Source organism: Triturus cristatus, chromosome 10 (genome assembly GCF_964204655.1).
Source record: "Triturus cristatus chromosome 10, aTriCri1.1, whole genome shotgun sequence".
NCBI lineage: Eukaryota > Metazoa > Chordata > Amphibia > Caudata > Salamandridae > Triturus > Triturus cristatus.
In genome coordinates, this window is record NC_140593.1 from 1,216,061,160 (window position 1) to 1,216,080,489 (window position 19,330).

The window sequence follows — 19,330 nt, forward strand, 5'->3', positions numbered from 1 at the left end:
TTTATGAGTGAGCCTTTTTAAGGTCCCTACAACTGCACAGAAGTCAGGTTTTCAATGACAATAACAAGTTTCTGTCACGTGCTTATGGCCCATTGACTTGTACTGTGGTTATGACCCATTGACTTGCACTGAGAGAAACTGTACATAAACTAGGTCAATGTTACATGTTTCTAGTTCTTAGCTCCAACTGACAGTTTTCTAGAGAGCCCTGGTCAGTTGAAATGACAATTGTATTTTATGACAATTGTATTTTAATCCTTTGCTTTGCTACCTGCCAAATTGCATTAAACGCTAATTGGACTTTAGACTTCCTGACATGTTGTGTTTCAGCTTTAACAAGGTCAAACAAATGAGGGGCTGCAATGGGACCCCAGGTGATTTCCGTTGGTTGGACTATTTGTAAATATTCCTCCGATGACCTTCTGTGCAATGCTCCCTGCGCGTGCGCAGCCTGGCTCCTTTCAGCACACAGGCTCTCTCTGGGAGCACCTCGATGCTCCCCAGACCAAGAGAGACAACAAAAGGGAGGGGTGAACCTCCTCTTTCTCCTTTTGTGTCTGGCTGGCGGCGCTCCAGGACCGGCACATCCAAAGATACAGGGGCTGCTCTTTTTATTTGGAGGGTTTCAAGAGGCCAATCCCTGGCAGCGTGAAATAAACACATATGTGTGATTGTATTTCACACTGCGATGAGAGGACACGGATGCAGACTTACGGCCAGAGCTGCTGACTTTGAAACTGGAGAAAAAGGTTCCAGCCGTGGTGCTCATGTAAAGCGCCCCAATACTTTCCCCTTAAATTTGTGCAATATAAAACTGCAAAACAAAAAAAACAACTTCTGCTGCAATATGTTTGCTTAAGGATTGGGCAAATACTTTCCCGCTGATCCTCCTTTTTGTTCATCATCACATGTGAGGGCACCTTCAAGTACCGAGTTCAGACTGTGCACTGAACAAAACATCTCCTGGGTTTGATGTAATAGCCTATAATGTAGCTCCATCTAGAATTAGAATCTAGGCCACATATAGGGTACACATGATCCCTGACTTGCCTGCCTTTTAGTTCGGACATCATTGTCAACAGAGCGGAAGCACCTGCGATACTCTTTATATATTGAGACCGGTTCTTGTTCTCATGTTAAACATTTACTTTTTATTTATATTAATATTTTGTTGTATTTATTTTGTTTGACCTTATAATTCATTACACAGATATGCAATGTACCGTAGAACTAGGCTAGAGGAGCAATGACCGATTCTCCTTATGCTAATTTAATTGTAATCCGATAGACTTCAGCTGTGCGGCACTGCGGAGTGAAGCAGCAAGCATAGTAGACATGGAAATGTTATTTGACTAAGTGTTTCCTTATGCCCCTACCTATGCCATTCGATGTTATTGCTAATCTACAATGTTAACAGTATGCTTCGATTGTCATGTAAATGTTTTGGATGTTACTTTACTAAAATTAATAAAAATCAATTATGCAAAAAACAGAGCGGATGCAGAAACGTTACTCAGAAGTTCACGTTTAAAAACTCTCACTTTTAATTAATACTTCATACATAATCTGATGAACTAAACAAAACAAGCATTTGCATAGCCAATAGGTCTCGCTTTTGGGACCTTATAAGTGTTTAGCCATGCAACAGTTGCATAACTAAATACTTATAAGGTCCCAAAAGCGAGACCTATGGGCTATGCAAAGCGGCCGTGGGGCTGCGAAAGTGAAAGTGATCGCGATCACACATCAAAGCGGCCCTGCGGCCGCGAAAGTGAAAGTAATCACGGTAAAGCGCGGCGCGCGCACCCGCGCACATGCACTGTAGCTCTAGGCTGGCCTGGTAGGGCTTTTTAGAGCCCTCTCAAGAAGTCTCGCCAGACCAGCGCATGCGCTGGGTCAGGCGAGACCTAAAAAGCACATTCTAACAATCTGTACCGCATGATTGACATGCCACATATTTTCAGGGCTTGGCTCATGCGTGGCTCTGAAGAGCCAGAGCCGACCCTGGACTCGACATTCCCTGTTAAATTGTTTGCTCACTCACCTCTACCTTGTACCAGTCAGGGCCACTGGAATTATACAAGAGAGAACCAAATTATGCGGCAAAAAAAGGCAATTTATGCAGCGTAATGTGCGCATTTTTTTATTAAAAAAATGTATCTTCTTTTCATGTTTACACATGGTAACATGGTCTGGGAAAATATTTCACCTCATTAGTACCAATTTACCAACCAAAACCAGAAATTAGGAATAGAAAGGTTGTTCAGTCAACCTTTGTGATGGGTCTTCCACTTTGCTGCAATACAGGGAGTTGTGATTTTAGCTTTGTCCAGAGTATTAAACACTAAATAAATACAAGATGACCAAACAACCACATCAGTGTTCCTGTTCTATAGCCCTTACAAGAGGTGTGGTGTGGATGCTGGCCTCTTAGCGGCAGCAATGGTGGGGGCACCTGGCCTGGCCAACTTCGCCTGCCCCATTACTGTGTAAGGATTCTAGAGGAAGTCGGACAAGTGGGGCGGAGAAGACAGCAAGTGCCACCCTATACTGTGATGTTAACATGTGATTTAAGTCAGAGGCATTGCATTTTGATGCAGCCAGTGAAAAGGCACAACAACCCAGACGTGAGAGTGACTAAGTCTTCTCTGGTTTATATACCATCAGAGAGACAAAAGATGATGGGAGGATGTTTGATATATAATTTATAAATAAAGTAAAAAATAAAAAAAAAAGATGGGAGGAAGTCTTACAATATGTCTAACCACTGGCAATCGCTCCAGGTAGCATTGCAACCCATCGTTATTTTGCTCACCATGACACCTCGGTTTGGACCCAGCCATACGCAAATAAACCTCGACTATGCTCCATTGAGAACAGTCGTGGAAGGGTCCAGTCCGAACTGCCAGGCCCTCTGAGAGGATGTATGACATTACAACGCGGGTTTTTACCGCGCGTGCAGTTACATCGCATGCGTTACAACGCATGCGATGTTACAACGCTATGCCATTCCAACGCAAGTCTTTACATCGACTTGCGCTAGATGGCGTGCTGACATTTAAAAAGTGTAATTTACTATTCCAACTCCAGTCCACTTAACAGTAGGGAAGGTGTTGGGATAGTAAACTACACTATTTGTAATGTTAGCACGCCATCTAGCGCAAGTCGATGTACAGACTTGCGTTGTAATGGCATAGCGTTGTAACATCGCATGCGTTGTAACGCATGCGATGTAACTGCACTGCGTGGTAAAAACCGCGTTGTAATGGCTGTTCCCCCCTCCGAGAGCTTAAACACAGCAACCCAAGGCAGGTTTTGCCCTGACAGGGGCTCTTCAGTCAAGTGTAGCTTGGTTCCAGTCACAATGTGAGCAAGGGACCCATGTGTGCAAATACCCATGGCCACTTAGGGTGTTACACAAAACACACAAATGGTGATGGGAGGCATGCTTGCAATAGGTCTAATAATTGTCAATCACCCAGGGTAGCATTCCAACCCATTGTTCTTTTGCTCACCGTTCCAACTCAGCTTGAACGCAGTCATATGAAAATCAGTCTTGACCCTTCTCCAAGAGGAACAGTCCAGTCCAAACTGCCATGCCAGATCCTCCCTGAACTAGAACACAAACAACGCAATGCCAGCTTTGCCATGATTTTGCTAAGAATGTTTTTGAAGTGCCTCCCCAGGTTTAGCTCTGTATAATCTCTTCCTCTGGGAGGGGTTGATGAAGAGTTACTGCCACAGTGAGAGACCGGTCCCACAAAGATACCGGTAAAACTCAGAATAAAGGTTACAGTGCAGCAGAGGTCAAATGCTCATTCAGTGAATTTGTGTAGGAGCTTGTCATGAGGTAGAAAAGAAAAGAGGATATGGAGACAGGGGGAAGGTGATGGATGAGCTGAAAAGGCAGCAGAAATGAAGAAAACAGAAGGGTGGAATGAAATATAGGTGGATAGAAAGAGGTTGAGAGGAGAAGGGCAGCTTTGGAGGCGAGATATTAAGGAGGGAAAGAATGGAGGGGCAAGAATGGGATATGAAGTAGATAGAATAAAGGAAGAGGAGAGGCTGTGTAAGAAAATGTACCAAGGAAATAGAAAAAAACAGAATGGAAAGAAAGGTGGTAGAGTAGAAAAGATAAGAATGGAAATTGAAAGGAAAGAAAAGAAAAGATACTGGATAATAAAGAGAAAAGTCGGAAGGACACAAATAATACATGGAGAGGAAAGAAGATTTGGGAGGGTAAGGGAGAGGAGAAATGTGTGTTAAGAGAGAAAACGGAGCATGAATGGAGAGGACGAGCTGTGGAAGTCAGATAGAAAAGGGAAGAAGTGAATAAGCAAGAGTTGGAGAGGAAAATAAAGAAAGGGGAATGAAGCATATGAAGGAGAGGGAAAGGGGAGGGAAAGACAAGGAAAGAAAGGATTATAAGAACAAACAAAAAAGGATAGGTAGACAAAGGTGAAAAAAGGAGGTTGGAGACAAGGAAAGAAACGAGATGAGTGAGCGTGAACCATAATCAAGATATAGATTTGACAGAGAAAGGGTGGAATGACAAAAGGACAAGGTGATTAGAGGGAGTTTGTGGGGGAGAGAAGGGTAGGAAGTAGATTGAAGAGAGGAGACAGGATGAGGAAGAAGTTGAGCAGAACGGGAATAGAGAAAGACAAGTGGGGAGGGTAAAGAGGAGCAAGGAGAGATGAAAACTAAAAAGAGGGAGGAAGAAGATAAAGACAATCAAGAGACATTGAGTGGAAGTGGATAGGGATAAAAAAATGTTCAAGGAGGAGAGAACAGTGGCATGGAGATAGAAAATAGAAAGGAATTATAGGTAGAATGATTAGGGCACAGGATGCGGTGGCACCCATGCCCAGGGGTGCAAGGAGCCCACTGCGCCTCTGTAATGGGTGTCTTTTAATACCAATCAAGAGGTGAGTATTTTCTGGTTTGCACTCGGCCCGAGGCACCCTTACTATCCCACTAACTTTGGGAGCTTGCACGCCAAACGTGCTTGCATATTAAGTTCTTGCTCGTCTTCAGTGCAAGCAGTCTTGGCTGCAGTGCACGGAGCACCTTTGTAGCCACACATACAGGAAAAGCCTTAGAGGGAACATGGCTGTGTGTGTTTGATGTAACGTTCTATTTGGATGAGGGTATGCCCAGACGTAGGTCCTGTGCTCAGTGTGCCATTGGTACCAAGCTGCACCTGACTAAAGAGGCCTAAATAGGCCAAATCATAGTTGGGTTGCTTGTGTTCCGGTTGCAAGAGGACATGGCTTGGCAGTTCAGGCTGGACTGTTCCTATTAAGGGAGGATCAAGCCTGATTTGCATATGTCAGGTCTAATCTGAGGTGGCACACTCAGCCAAAAGAAATGGGTTTGAATGCTAACAGGGGCGAATGCCAATGGTTAAACTATTTGCAAGCATTCTTTAGGTCTTCTTTTGTGTGTTACTTGGGGAGGATATTCTGGAGGAGAAGGAAAGGTTACTTACCTGTAATCCTAGTTTTCTAAAAGGAGACTCTACATCAAAGCCATATGTAACCATCCCATCTCCCGGATGAATAAATGTAAAGTGTTTGTCTAATGAGCAGAATCTTCCTGGTCCAGTAAAAATTAACTGGTCTAAACGTCAAATGTGGAGCATGATGGAACACTAGAGGAAGGTGACTCCTCAAAGGCACAGAGTCAGATGTTTTGCTGTATATGTGGCAATTTAGGCTAATATTGCCCTGCTTTTCCTCGCTTTTGAAAAGTTTGCCACTTTTTATTAAAATTCTGAATAATTGGACTTAATTGATTTTCTTTTTGGAAACAATTTTTTGCTTTTGATTGAGCATGAAAGACATTTGAAATGTCAAGTATGTTTTTACACTGAAAGTCTCCAAACAATCAGTTCGCAGCATAAACAGGAGCTGCACTCGCGGACATCGCTAGTGTTGAATTTACTGTTGCTTGGAATCATTGTCTTTTTGTGTTATTTGCTTATACAATAAATTCAACACTGGCCACAGTCCATGAGTGCCAGCGTCTGTTTTACGCGGTGAACAGATTTACTTGATGGATCAAAGAGGGTGTGGCAGAACTGACAATCAACAGCACCAGCTAATGTCTGGCGATGCAGGGGTGGGACACTTCAGTGCTTGCAATTATTGATCTGGATTTCCGTGAGGAAAAAGTGAGGCTACCAACGTCACCGAGGCCCCGCCCTCACCATCCAAGCTGTTCTGAATGGTTGAGGCGTGCATATTTAACCTGGTTGTAGAAGAGGGTAGGTCGCAAAAATGGGCAAAATATTTTCCCAAAGAAACGACTGATTTAAAAAAAAAAAAAACGAACGTGGTAGACTAGTGTCCCCCTGACACAGGGCTTCGGTTATGAGGTTCCTGATTATCTAAGAGAGCCTTAGAATCGGAAGACTTGAGCCTCAGGAGAGCTGGATCAGGGCACAGAGTCGGAGATCCCAGCAGGAATGCCGCTGCCCGCGTCCCACGCAGAGGGACATCAGCAGGGCAGCCTTCTAGTGGCCGCCCGTCGCAGCCTTCCCCCCCCCCCACGGCCACCCCCCCCCTTCTCCGCCTCGCTAGCGAGGCCGCGCCCAGGGAGGGGAGCTCCCAATGAGTTTGCCTTTAGGAGGCGTGCCGATAGGGGGGGGCGAGGCTAGACCCCCTACTTAGGCGTCTCTCTCACCCAGTTCCTCCTCTGCTTCCTGCGCGTCGCTCCTACCTGGCCACGCGTATTGCCTGCCGTCCGCACCACGCTACTACGACCGGGGCCCCCTCAGCGTCGTCGTGCTCTTCGGGATACCAACATACTTTCGGTGAGTCTTGCTAACCTCTCCCACCCCGGCCCTGTCCCTGGGCATGACCAGGTGGACGGGGCCCTGTGGCCCGGATGGCCATGGGTGTGGGGGGCGCAAACAGTGCCCCGCGTCCCTGTGGGGCGATGCAGGCGGGGTTAGGGGCATCTTCGTGGTGCGATTGCGGTGTGGTAGGCTATGGGGGCGGTCCAGAATAAGATTGGGCGGCAGGTTGCGAGTGGGTCGGTTCGGCCACGTGCGTTTTCCGTGTCGTTGTCCGGGTGCTTGGAACCACCCCATCCCGCGCGGCCATCTTGCCTTGGGTTCCTCCGGTATCAAGGCTCTCACGGGAAAAGGGTTCGAGTTCCGCAAACGTTGTCAAAGGACATAAAGTAGCAAAATTTAACCCTTGGTTACTTGGGCGGGTTTCTAATTATCGCATCGAGTTTGAATGATCGGGGCTCATCTGGGGCTGAAAAGAATATTGGTTACCACGGCGCGAGTTGGGACGCCGCCGGGCCGCAGGGAGGCCTTGAGGGTGGGGTGGGCTCCTCCGCCACAGGGCTGGCCGCGGGGGGGTTGTTTTTATCTGTTTGGAACGTGGCAGTTCTTCGGCAAGCAGCGTAAATTGTTATACGATGCCGGGAAAAGTGATGGTGCAAGCGCGGGTAGCCGAAGTACATGCTCGTGGCCTCCGCGCGAACCGAGCAGTAATTAGCGCTCCCAGTCTCTTGGCTTCGCCCAGACAGACCTGCATCCCATCTGTTGCGCCCTCTCAGACGGAGTTCGGTACTCTTTGGGGTAATCGTGACTTTGTTTGCACCTTCCTTCCAGCCCACGCTAAATCCTAGTTAATATCGTGCGTGCTGGCCCAGCGCTGGTCATGGCCGGCCGGCCAACTCAGGCTTATCGATCCCCAGCCCCGCAGTCTCGCCCCCCCCCCTCCCCCCCACCCCCCCCGCCGCCAACTTCCAGCGCTTGCAGGCAGCTCTCTTTGGTAGCAGGGGGGGTCTACACGGGAGAGCTACAGCGGGGGGCGTGCTTTCATGCAGCGCCCCCAACGCTGGCAGTGTAAAACGCGCGCGATCCGGACTCGGTGCTCCATTATGTCTGAGTAGGTAAAGAATGCTCGAGCCTGCTAGCGCCCCAGGGCAATTTTTAGTTTTCAAAGATAACCGTGGGGAACATTGAAGTGTGCCGCTCGGTGACCGAAGTCCATCGGCGGCATGGGCTGTGTTCGCATTCACTGGCTTCTGCTTCCTTTATGCATCTCGCGCAGAGGGTTTCCTGGATATTCCAGGGCAGGGGGCTGGGCCGCTGTGTAGGTCATTTAATTTTTTCCCATCCAGGCGTGCCGTGAAAAACTCTTTGAATCAAATATTTGTTTCTGCCACCAGGAGCTATAGCTCAATGGTAAGTCTGGTGCCCCGGGTTATCAAGGCACTCACAGGACAAGGGTGCGGGTCCCCCCCAAATGCTGTCGAAGTGTCATAAGATGGCGAAATTTCAAACTCTTTTCTGGTGTGCCTCTCGTGGGCCACAGGTTCAAACCGCACGCTTTACAGTGGTACAACATTATTTAAAATGCGGTACCATGAGATACATCCAAGTACAAATGTTAGATTTTAAACGCGCGCGATCGTGACGCAGCCTCATGGGTGGGACACAGGCCAGGCTGCGCAAATGTGTGTTTGGGTTAGCGACTATGTGGTTGATGGTGTATTTAGTCGCACTGTTACTCCCATCGTTCTAACTCCGTTCCTTTCCCCACCTACAGATCCACTGAGGGACAGCCCGCAAACGTAGGGGCAGGGACCGAGGGAAAGGCGCAAGGGGGACGCGCTAGCAGTGACCACAGAGTAGACCACCACGCCATGGAGGATATCGGGACACGTCGATCGAGGAGACGCAGTTGAGCGCACCGCAAGACGGGGTGTGGGCGGACTTTATGGCATTCGCCCGTGAGAAGGGCACGGCGTGGGCCCAAGGTTTTCTTGAGGCTCGCAGGCTGGAAGACTCGGGCGTGGTCGTAACACCCCCCCCAGCCGAGGGCGTCCAAGGCCCTTCGGGGTCAGAGCCCTGGAGGTCCACCCGGGTACGCAAGCCCACATCAAAAGACATGCCCGAGGCCCCGCCGGCAAAGAAACGACAAGCGACCGCACCGCGTACCGTCGTACCGGCCGTTGCAACACCGTCAGGTGCATGACTCTGCCACAGGAATCACGGACATGGCCCAAATGGGCAAAGCCATGGACCACATGCTCAGCCTCATGTCCGTCTTTCAGAGCCGCTTGGACGCTTTATCTGCACCGCCACAGGTGCCCCCAGCGGCGGTGCCCGCACCAGCCCAAGCACCCGTGCTCCAAGTTTGGGCTGGTCAGAGCGCAGCCGTGGAACCTCGTAATGGTGAGCCTGGGGGAGCCCCGGGGTTCTCACTCTCAGGGAATGCTTGTCCCCCCGCAAGTACTGCAGCGGGTGCACCCACGGCTGGCGCGTTGGTCTCCTCACCCCCCCCCCCACCTGCGAATGGTCCGGCCACCACCGCCGTTGCTCCTGAGCCTACGCCCACCGCGGCACCAGGGTGTGCTGTGCCAGTAGGGGAGGGCATGGGGCAGGTTCCCAGACCCCTTGTCACCCAGGCGCCATTGGCATCAGGTCGCTGCTCCCTGGCATGGTTGGTACCGCAGGCCGCTAAGGAAGGGATATGGAGGCGGGACTACATAGACATACTAACACTACTGATGCACGGGTCAGCGGGGGTGGACACTAGAAAGATGGGGCGTAAGGAAGAGGAAAGAGTCAGATATCAGCGATGGCCTGACAAGACAATTGAGAACTGGACGTCAGCATTTAACATATTGGCGGCGGTAGTAGTGCAGAAATTTCCTGAACAGAGCGAGCCCTCATGCAATATGCCAGCACGATCCAAGAAGAGGCGAGGCTCTCTGGGGGGTTGGGCTGGTTCTATTACGACCAAGACTTCCGGAAAAGAATGGCCATATGCCCGGACCTGGGGTGGGATCAGAAGGAGATTCAACTTTGGGTAGAACACATGTGCCGACCCACACGGGATAGGAAGGATCAGGCATATAAGGGGCAAGGGGAGTCAGACGACAGGAAAAAGGACCAGTTTCCCAGGCGCCCCTTCAAGCAGTCTTTTCGTGGGGGCAGGGGGCGGGGGCAGAGGCAGGGCTCCAAGCGCTTCAATTCAGGCACATGCCGGCTTTATAACGGGGGCAACTGCACTTGGGGAAGGTCATGCAAATTCGCACACAGCTGCAGCAAGTGCGGCGCACAACACCCTGCGACTGCCTGCACCCCCAGCCAGGGCGCGCCACAGCCTTCCACACCCAACAGGACAGACACACAACGCCAATGAAACCACAAGGGACGGACCACCCCCCTCGCCAGGGCCCCCCACCACTACCACCACCCCCTGCGCTCCTGGGCAAACTGCACAGCGCCCCAGGCCCGCGAAGGGCCCTTCCCCCATCATCCTGGAAAATTTCATCCCGCTCATTAGGCGCTATCCATTGGTGCAGGACAGGGCCCTACTAGCGGGTGGGTTCCTTGATGGCTTTAGGATTCCCTACAAGGGACCGTTGGAGTTCAGGGACGCAGGGAACCTGAAGTCAGCGAGGGATATGCCCGGGGTGGTGGACCAAAAGATACAAAAGGAGTTGTCAGCAGGGAGGGTGGCGGGGCCGTTCAGCAGCCCTCCCCTGGATCATTTCTTGGTTTCACCGCTGGGGGTGGTACCGAAAAAACAGCAGGGTGCCTATCGCTTGATCCACCACCTATCGTACCCCGAGGGGAATTCTGTGAACCACTGGCTGGATGAGGGGATTTGTTCTGTGTCATACTGCTCCCTGGACATGGCCATTGACATGGTCCGGAGAGTAGGGAAGGGGGCGTGGCTGGCGAAGACGGACATGGAGTCCGCATTCCGCCTGCTGCCGGTGCATCCAGCTAGCCAGCATCTGCTAGGTTTCAAGTGGGCGGGGCAGTTCTTCTATGATTGCTGCATGCCAATGGGTTGCGCAGTCTCCTGCGCCTACTTCGAAGCCTTCAGCTCGTTCCTTCAGTGGGCCTTGGGGGACCTTCATGGGATCACGCAGGTGACCCACTACCTGGATGACTTCTTGTTCTTTGGCCCGGCTGGGACAGACGAGTGTGCGGTAGGGCTGAGACGCTTTGAGGAGCTAGCAGAGTTACTAGGAGTTCCCCTTGCCCCAGGTAAGACCGAGGGGCCGGCACAGGTCTTGACCTTTTTGGGTGTGGAGCTAGACACGGTGAAAGGTGAATCGAGGCTTCCCGCTGAGAAGGTTCAGGGCTTGTTGCAGGACATCCAGGCGCTGCTGGGCAAGGACAAAGCGACCCTAGGGGCTGTCCAGAGCTTGGTGGGCAAGTTGAACTTTGCAGCTAGGGTGATTCCAGCGGGCAGGGTATTCTCAAGGAGGCTGGCAGGGGCCATGGCAAATGTAATACAGAAGCACCATTTTGTACGGTTGACTGCAGGCTTGAAAGCGGATCTAGCAATGTGGGCAGAATTCCTCATTGGTTTGAATGGGACTGTGATTTGGAGGGCCCCGTGGATAGCCAGCCAGGAGCTTTGCTTGTTCTCAGATGCGTCTGGTAGGGAAGGTTTTGGCGTGATCCTGGGCGAAGAGTGGTGCGCTGAGAGGTGGCCGAATGCATGGCGTAAAAAGAAGGTGACAAAGAACATTGCAGTGTTGGAACTCTTTCCCATCCTTGTAGCGCTGCACCTATGGCGGGCCACCCTAAGCAACATGAAGGTAGTTTTCTGGTCAGACAATATGGCGGTGGTGCACGCCATCAACGGTCTTACTGCCTCGTGCCCGCTAGTTTTAAGTCTGCTGAGGGAGTTAGTGAAAGAGGGGCTGCACAGCAACATTGAGTTTAGGGCGCGGCACATCGCGGGTGTACGGAATGTGGCAGCTGATGCTCTCTCGCTTTCAGTGGCTCCGGTTTCGAGAGGCCTGGCCGCGGGCAAGGGCAGAGATGACACCATTCCCAGACCACCTTTGGCGCCTGCTTCGGTGGGGGAAAGACTGAGGAGGATGGAGGAGAGGTCCCTGGCGCCGGCGACGCGGAAGAAGTACGGCTCCCAGTTAGCGACGTTCAGAGCAGTAGTGGAGGCGCAGGGTGGTCTAGCCTTGGGGAGCGAGGATCAGGTAGAGACCTTTGTGGTGTGGGCCAAGGAGAACGGCAAATCCCACTCATGGATATGTGGTCATCTGGCAGCCGTGTGCCATGACGCCAAGCTAGATGGGGGTGTCGACCCAACGGGGTCAGCCAAGATTAGGGCGGCCCTGAAGGGCTGGGCAAGGGAGGAGGTTAGACAACCGGACACCAGGGCACCCATTGAATTCATGGACCTACAGCGCATCCTGGACACTGTACCCCTGATTACTTTCTCCCCGTTCGAAGCAAGGCTCTTTTCAACGGCATTCTGCCTGGCATTTTTTGGCGCCTTTAGGGTTAGCGAGCTGGTGGTGAAATCGAAGGTTGACCTGTCTGGCACAGCGCTGGGTATCGCAGACGTGGCCCTTAATGTATCCCTGGAGCTCCGCATTCGCAAATCCAAGACAGACCAGGCGGGGAGGGGAAAGACAGTTGTTTTACAAGCCTTGGGGGACAACAGGTACTGCCCGGTCCACACTGTCAGGGAATACCTGGCCTTACGCCCAGCGGCCCCGGGCCCCTTCCTGATTCATGCGGATGGGTCCCCCCTCACCAGGTTTCAGTTTGATCGCATTCTGGGGGCCACCTTTGACAAGGGGGGCTTATCAGGGAGTGGGCTCAGATTCTCCTCGCACTCCTTCCGAATTGGCGCTGCCACCTCAGCGGCCAAAGCCGGCCTGTGCCCAGAGGGTGTGAAGGGTGTGGGGCGCTGGGAGTCCGATTGTTTTAAGAGATATGTTCGACCTTGATGCTGCATGTACATTTCTGAGTTTTCCCACTTGAGTTTTCCTTTTCGGATGAACATATGAACGGGTATCCCCCGCATAATTTGGTGTGCAAATAAACATACAACTACCTAAAAGCTGCTTCATCGTGTCATTGACAGGTCACCAGGTTTGGTTGATGGGACACTCCTACATCACGAGGTTGGAACGCTGGGCAGCACACAGGAACTGGTCGCAGAGTTTTGTTAACACACAGTTCGTGTGGTTGGGCTCCCCGGGGATGAAATGGAGTGAAGCACGGGGCTCAATTGAACAGCATTTGGCGGCTGGGGGGGTACAGCCGTCGGTCATCATCTTACACCTTGGGGGAAATGACCTTGTTTCCAGGGGAAGGCGGGCCCTGCTTATGTCCATGCAAACTGACCTGCCAGCCATTAGCCAGGTTGGGGGGTCATGCGAAGTGTGGTGGTCGGAAATTGTCCCCCGCAGGATTTGGAGGGGGGCCAGGTCTCAGGCAGCAGTAGATCGGTCACGCAGAAGGGTCAATAGGTCCATGCAAAAATTCATGGAGCGCAGGGGCATGGGCTTCATCAGACATGCATTGATCCAAGAGAAGGTGGAGGGGTTCTACGAGCCGGGTGGGGTCCACCTGTCCAGGGTAGGGATGGACATGTTCCTGCTGGACGTGCAAGAGGCGCTAGCAAGGGAAGGGCATCAGTAGCAGCTATGAAGGGAGGGGGGCTCTGGCAGCGACGGAAGCCTCCCCAGAGCTGTGGCGGAGTTACAGGGCGATCTGGAGGCAGAAGGGTACAGTAAGGGTACCTCTGCGACAGGCGGTACAGTAAGGGTACCCCTGTCCGGCACAGTAAGGGTGCCCGAGCCAAGGTCCGGGAGCCGAAGGGGGTTCTGGGAAGACCGCGACGGCGCCCCGTTAGTCCTTCGGGCGGTTGGGGGGCCTGACCAACCGGGGGTGTGCCACAACACGCTCCGCCCCTGTCAAAAGGGGCGGGAGTAGGAGACAGATCACGTGACCCAGTGGATGATCTGAAAATAAATATGTGCCGCACTGCCGGGCATCGACCCACCGTGCGTGCTGGCTCACCAGGCGGGCGGAGCAGCGAGGGGCTGCTTGCCCTGGATCGCCCATAAGATAACCCATTTATCGTCATACTTATGTTGTATGAAATAAACCTGCAGCAGTTCTTCACCCACAATGAAAGTGTCAGTGTAATCCTTGGGTGACGTCTGTGCATGCGTGTTGAGTGGAGCGGATGACGGTGTGGTCACTATGCCGCTGCCCGCGTCCCACGCAGAGGGACATCAGCAGGGCAGCCTTCTAGTGGCCGCCCGTCGCAGCCTTCCCCCCCCCCCCCCACCCCCCCTGCTCTGCCTCGCTAGCGAGGCCGCGCCCAGGGAGGGGAGCTCCCAATGAGTTTGCCTTTCGGAGGCGTGCCGATAGGGGGGGGCGAGGCTAGACCCCCTACTTAGGCGTCTCTCTCACCCAGTTCCTCCTCTGCTTCCTGCGCGCCGCTCCTACCTGGCCACGCGTATTCCCACCCTTTCCGCTTACCCTGCGCGGCGGAGGCAGCGCGTTATTGGAATGTTTTAATGTTTCTCTTTGCGTTGCAGGTGGAGTTACAGGGCGATCTGGAGGCAGAAGGGTACAGTAAGGGTACCTCTGCGACAGGCGGTACAGTAAGGGTACCCCTGTCCGGCACAGTAAGGGTGCCCGAGCCAAGGTCCGGGAGCCGAAGGGGGTTCTGGGAAGACCGCGACGGCACCCCGTTAGTCCTTCCGGAGGTTGGGGGGCCTGACCAACCGGGGGTGTGCCACAACACGCTCTGCCCCTGTCAAAAGGGGCGGGAGTAGGAGACAGATCACGTGACCCAGTGGATGATCTGAAAATAAATATGTGCCGCACTGCCGGGCATCGACCCACCGTGCGTGCTGGCTCACCAGGCGGGCGGAGCAGCGAGGGGCTGCTTGCCCTGGATCGCCCGTAAGATAACCCATTTATCGTCATACTTATGTTGTATGAAATAAACCTGCAGCAGTTCTTCACCCACAATGAAAGTGTCAGTGTAATCCTTGGGTGACGTCTGTGCATGCGTGTTGAGTGGAGCGGATGACGGTGTGGTCACTAGAGGCCTTTGCCTACTTATGCTATGACTTCCGGCTGCTTTATTTACCTGGGCGGGGATTCCTGCTGGACTCCACCGAAGCTACATCTTCAATCGCAGTTCTTATGACTGAAGATGCTGGAAGAAAGCCGACTCATAAAAAGACACAGCAGAATAGCTGAGTCAGCATGTTCTTATCAACACGGCCTGCACAACACAAAACTAGACAGAATGGGGGAGCCGTCTGCATGACTGAGCGGCATTGTCCTGCTTCATGCAGAGGGATCCCTTCAGCCCTGGAAGTTATCTCCCGAAGGGCTTCTCCTCGTTTGAAGGTTTGCCAAGTTACCTGTGGGAACAGGTCTCCTCAGCTGTCTCCGTGCCACGTTCTAAGCCCCCTGAAGACCAGCTCCTTTCCATGCAGTGCTGCGTTTAGCTGCAAGATCAGTGCCAATAATGAACACCAAAGGCCTTGCACCCGAATACATCTACAGTACAAACGTGCACTGAGCTTCTAGGCCCCTTCCAAGGCCAAGGGAGGATCAAACCCTCTTCTGCTTGGGTGTTGGCTATCATTGAATGAGAAGAGGACACTGAACAGATCACAGCAACAAACTATTGTGTCAAAAATATGACAACGCAAACAAAGTTCATACAGCAAGCTTGGTAACATAAGCAACAAGGTTCACACATGGCAGCCTCCTGCACTCCAGCCTATCTGCAGCCACCTTCCTGGTACCGTCATCAGGGAATGCTGCACTGTCTGCAAGTCCCTGGGCATTCCTACTGATGGCCGGCTCTCCTTCGCACACACATCAAAAAATTTGCTTTCTGCACTGACGACTTCGCAAACGAAAGCACAGTCCCTTTCAGATTAACTACTGAGGCCCATGAACTCTCAAATATCGTAACTTCTGGTGACTGTTTACCATTTATAAGAACCCAACGGCCAGGTGCTGGTCAAAATAAGGCACAAATCTCGTATTTACAATGGAATTGCCAACGTACCTGGCTGGCATGCATCTTCTGAATTCACCCACAGTCAATCAGTCTGGAACAGTGCTTCCCAAACTTTTTAGAACCACAACCCAATTTTTATAACGGCAAACTTCTTTGACCTACAATGCAATAATAGACAGAAGGCAGGCAATTCTTTAATTTAACTAAATAAAGCGTTGTGTGGTAGCGCACTGTAATTTAGACACCGAACATATTGAAGTGAAATGGGCATTGCATTTTCACAGATAAAACGGTTTTACTGATAAAACTATAATGCACACAAATGATTTGTGAAAATCTGGTTTCAGTGAATATTTATCATTTGTGCTTCACCGATTAAAATCTTTTGATTTGTTTTCATCCGATCAAAACCTTTGTTTCCATCACACTTAAGAATTACAAACAAAATGTGCATTATTTTTGCTTTACTAACTGCTAAATGTGTACAGCTCATTTACAGGTATTTACATTTTGTTGTGTGTTTCAAAAAATGACACCCTCCAGCCTTTCCTTTCACACTCCATGAACACCAGCAAGATGGTCATATAATTCCCTTTACCTTTCTTTCTCTGACTGCAAAGTGAGAGTGTTTGCAAACACCAATCGCCATGCTGAAAACAATAGGCAGCAATTTGTCAGAAGATTGAGAGCTCGCTTCCTGCTCTCGCTTTAAATGCATTAGAAACTGGGGGTGTGCCAACAAAATCTGAGTTTACATTGTTTTCCCCCCTTGATCTTTGTCGTAGTATACCATGCGATGACTAGTACTACTGTTTTATGTTCTAAATGAAGAAGTGCAGGTTTACTCTAACAATAAAAGAACATTCCCAGAGACTTCTTCCAGCACTGGGCTTAACCAAGGACATTCAAACTGTTCCAGGCTAGAGGCATACAATGTATCAACTAGTATGCATGAATTAACTGTGGGAACGACTAAATCCTATGCAATACTACTATTAGAGAATCGCAGAAGGTTTCCTCTTGCTTGTTCCTTTTATGTGCATATCCTGAGAACCATGTACTCGAGTAGAAAAGTATGAAAGTATTCGTCTAAAGTCCTATAAAAGGACGTGCATTTCTCTGTATCCCGTAACCTCCTATTACTGATTATTGAACTTGATCTCAAATGTATCTGATGAGTCCAATCAAGAGGCACCAAAATCCACAATGGGACTACACTGTACCCGGTCCTACCCGTTGCCGTGCTTTTGGCATGATCATTTAAGACAGGTTTGCGCGCCGAAAGGAGATAGCCCGACATTTGACCTCTGTCTTTAAAAAGCAAAAAAAGGGTCAAGTTAAATATATAATTTGAAGGCATCTTTATTTATTGCTTGGACTTTCACAACCCAAGGCGATTTTTGGTGGGTCGAGTGAGAGGAAAGGCTGTAGGATGTCAATTGTTTGTACCAAACAACACAATGTAAATACCTGTATATGAACTGAACACATTCAGCAGTTAGGAAAGCTGTAGTGTAGTTCCCATTTCCCTAATAGGCTCTGCGCATTGGAAGAATATACCCTATAGATTTGGCATAGGACTGAGGTCAGTATGCCCCTATCGAGTACATTAACTTAATTCCATTGTGCCAGCTAACTCAGAGGCCGCTAGAAACTCCTTGTAAACAAGAAGGGAGTAGTTTCTGGCAACAGCATTAACATGACAACTTTGTTTCCCTTTAGAATCGGAACACTCTCAGAATCATGGAAACAACAGATAACAGTTTCACTCAGCTAATCGTGCATGCTTAGTTTCTGCAGAGTTACACAGAAAGAATAGGCGGGCGTTTCAAGAAAAGGATTGATTGAACAGTCTTGTTTCTCGTGTAAGAGATATGAGCTGTTACATATTATGTACAGCGTAAGCAGTAGAAAGAAATAATACTGCGCTAGCATTATCTTTTAGCTATGACACATATATTCATATACATAAATAACATAAGCTAAAAATGCGAGTACTCATAAGATGCTTCTCTAACTAGTTCTACCCCAGGGTACCTAACCTAAGTGTAGTACAAGGTAAGAAGTAGGTGATGTATTCTATAGTATACTATTCTATAGTATGGTAGGCTAAGTTTGGTATGCTAAGAGTCCCTCTAGGTTCTAGTCAGCTCCATACCTTGAGAATGAGAGAGGTGGGAATCTCTTTCCAGGTCTCGAACTCTAACACCCCGCGAAGGGAGTCAGAACACTGGAAGCTGGATTCTCTGCGAGCAGGGATGACAGCGTCTCTCGTCAGTGCGTCAGGCCAGGACACGAGCTCCTCTAAAGTCAAGGTCTCCTCCTACTTGCTTGGGCATGGGAAGGTATATTTATACCTGGTAGGTGCCTTGGAATGTTAGCATTGACGTAAAGTCGGGCAGAGGAAGACGTCAGGAATGAACCCTTAAGGAATAGCGGTTCATGGATAATAAATTGAGTTCTTGGAGAAATCGATAATCATGTGCTAGGGGAACTCCCAAGAGCTTAAGGGTCGGGTTTCTAAGAACTCGTTGTGACGTTGGGGTGGACGGATGTAGGTGACCATGCTTGTATTTGGATAGCATGGCTAATGCCTAAATAAGGACTGGGATCTTATGCCTATATAAGGACAATGCGAATTGTGCCTATATAAGGACGATTCAGGAAACCCTATATACAGACACCTAAAGCGGAATATGACACCCACTCCACTTTCGAATGAACGATAATACTAATACTAAATGCTAAACATTAAACTGAGTACCACAAGTTGCAAAAAAAATTTTTATAACAGCACACTAAAAGAAGTTTAAAAAAAACCTTTTGCTAAAACATGTAATGTAAAGGTACTGAACATTTTAAATCAGTGTTTAATTCTAAGCAATATGAATGAATAGAAATATATACATATGACGAAATGGTTGACAATTATTGAAAAAACCAAAGCCATATCATAACATGGTACTAAATGAAATAGTGGAAAATAAGGTGACAATGTGTCCCTGGAAGTATTCAAAGAAGCCCGTTTTATATGAATAGTTCTACTGTAAGCAGATTGAATTGCCATGTATTTTCAAATTTAGAGAAGAAAAAAAGTCAATTTTAGGAAGAGTTCCAAGTTTTGTTCTGCTTTGAAAATATGGAGGCCAAATTCATAGCTTCCCTGGTACACTGTGAGCCGAATCAAAGTCAGTGTATGGGTCTGGTGAAAACATGAAATCATCTACTCCTGTAGAAAAAAGATCATCTACCGATGTTGGTGACAGTTGGAACACCTCGTTTAGGAGGTTAACTGCACAGAGATGTGAACCATCACCTTCAGCATGGGATGCCACAGTAATGTTTGTGTCTGCTGTTACCCGTGTGCCTGTTGATCCAGCTCGTACCTCAGCAGCAGCAGCAGGAAGAGTGTGTGAGATCTCAACGGATGCTGTCATCAGGATCGGTAGCCTCTGGGGACAACACAGAGCATGGGCCGTAATCGGGTCCAGCAGAGTATCAATATCCGTTGGCATGACTGATGG

The 19,330-nt window shown here is 49.9% G+C and overlaps 1 protein-coding gene across 6 annotated transcripts in view; it reads right to left on the minus strand.

The window, feature by feature from the left end:
* Positions 1-19,330, minus strand: part of LOC146797097 (uncharacterized) — a 679,272-nt gene that overhangs the window by 629,894 nt on the left and 30,048 nt on the right. For 3 of the 6 annotated variants that reach the window (XM_085629733.1, XM_085629732.1, XM_085629731.1), the window contains exon 2: positions 15,855-15,964. The exons of the other annotated variants lie outside the window; for them this stretch is intronic. The gene's annotated coding sequence lies outside the window, so the exon portion shown is untranslated. The remainder of the gene's footprint in view (positions 1-15,854; positions 15,965-19,330) is intronic. 6 annotated transcript variants of the gene reach the window in all.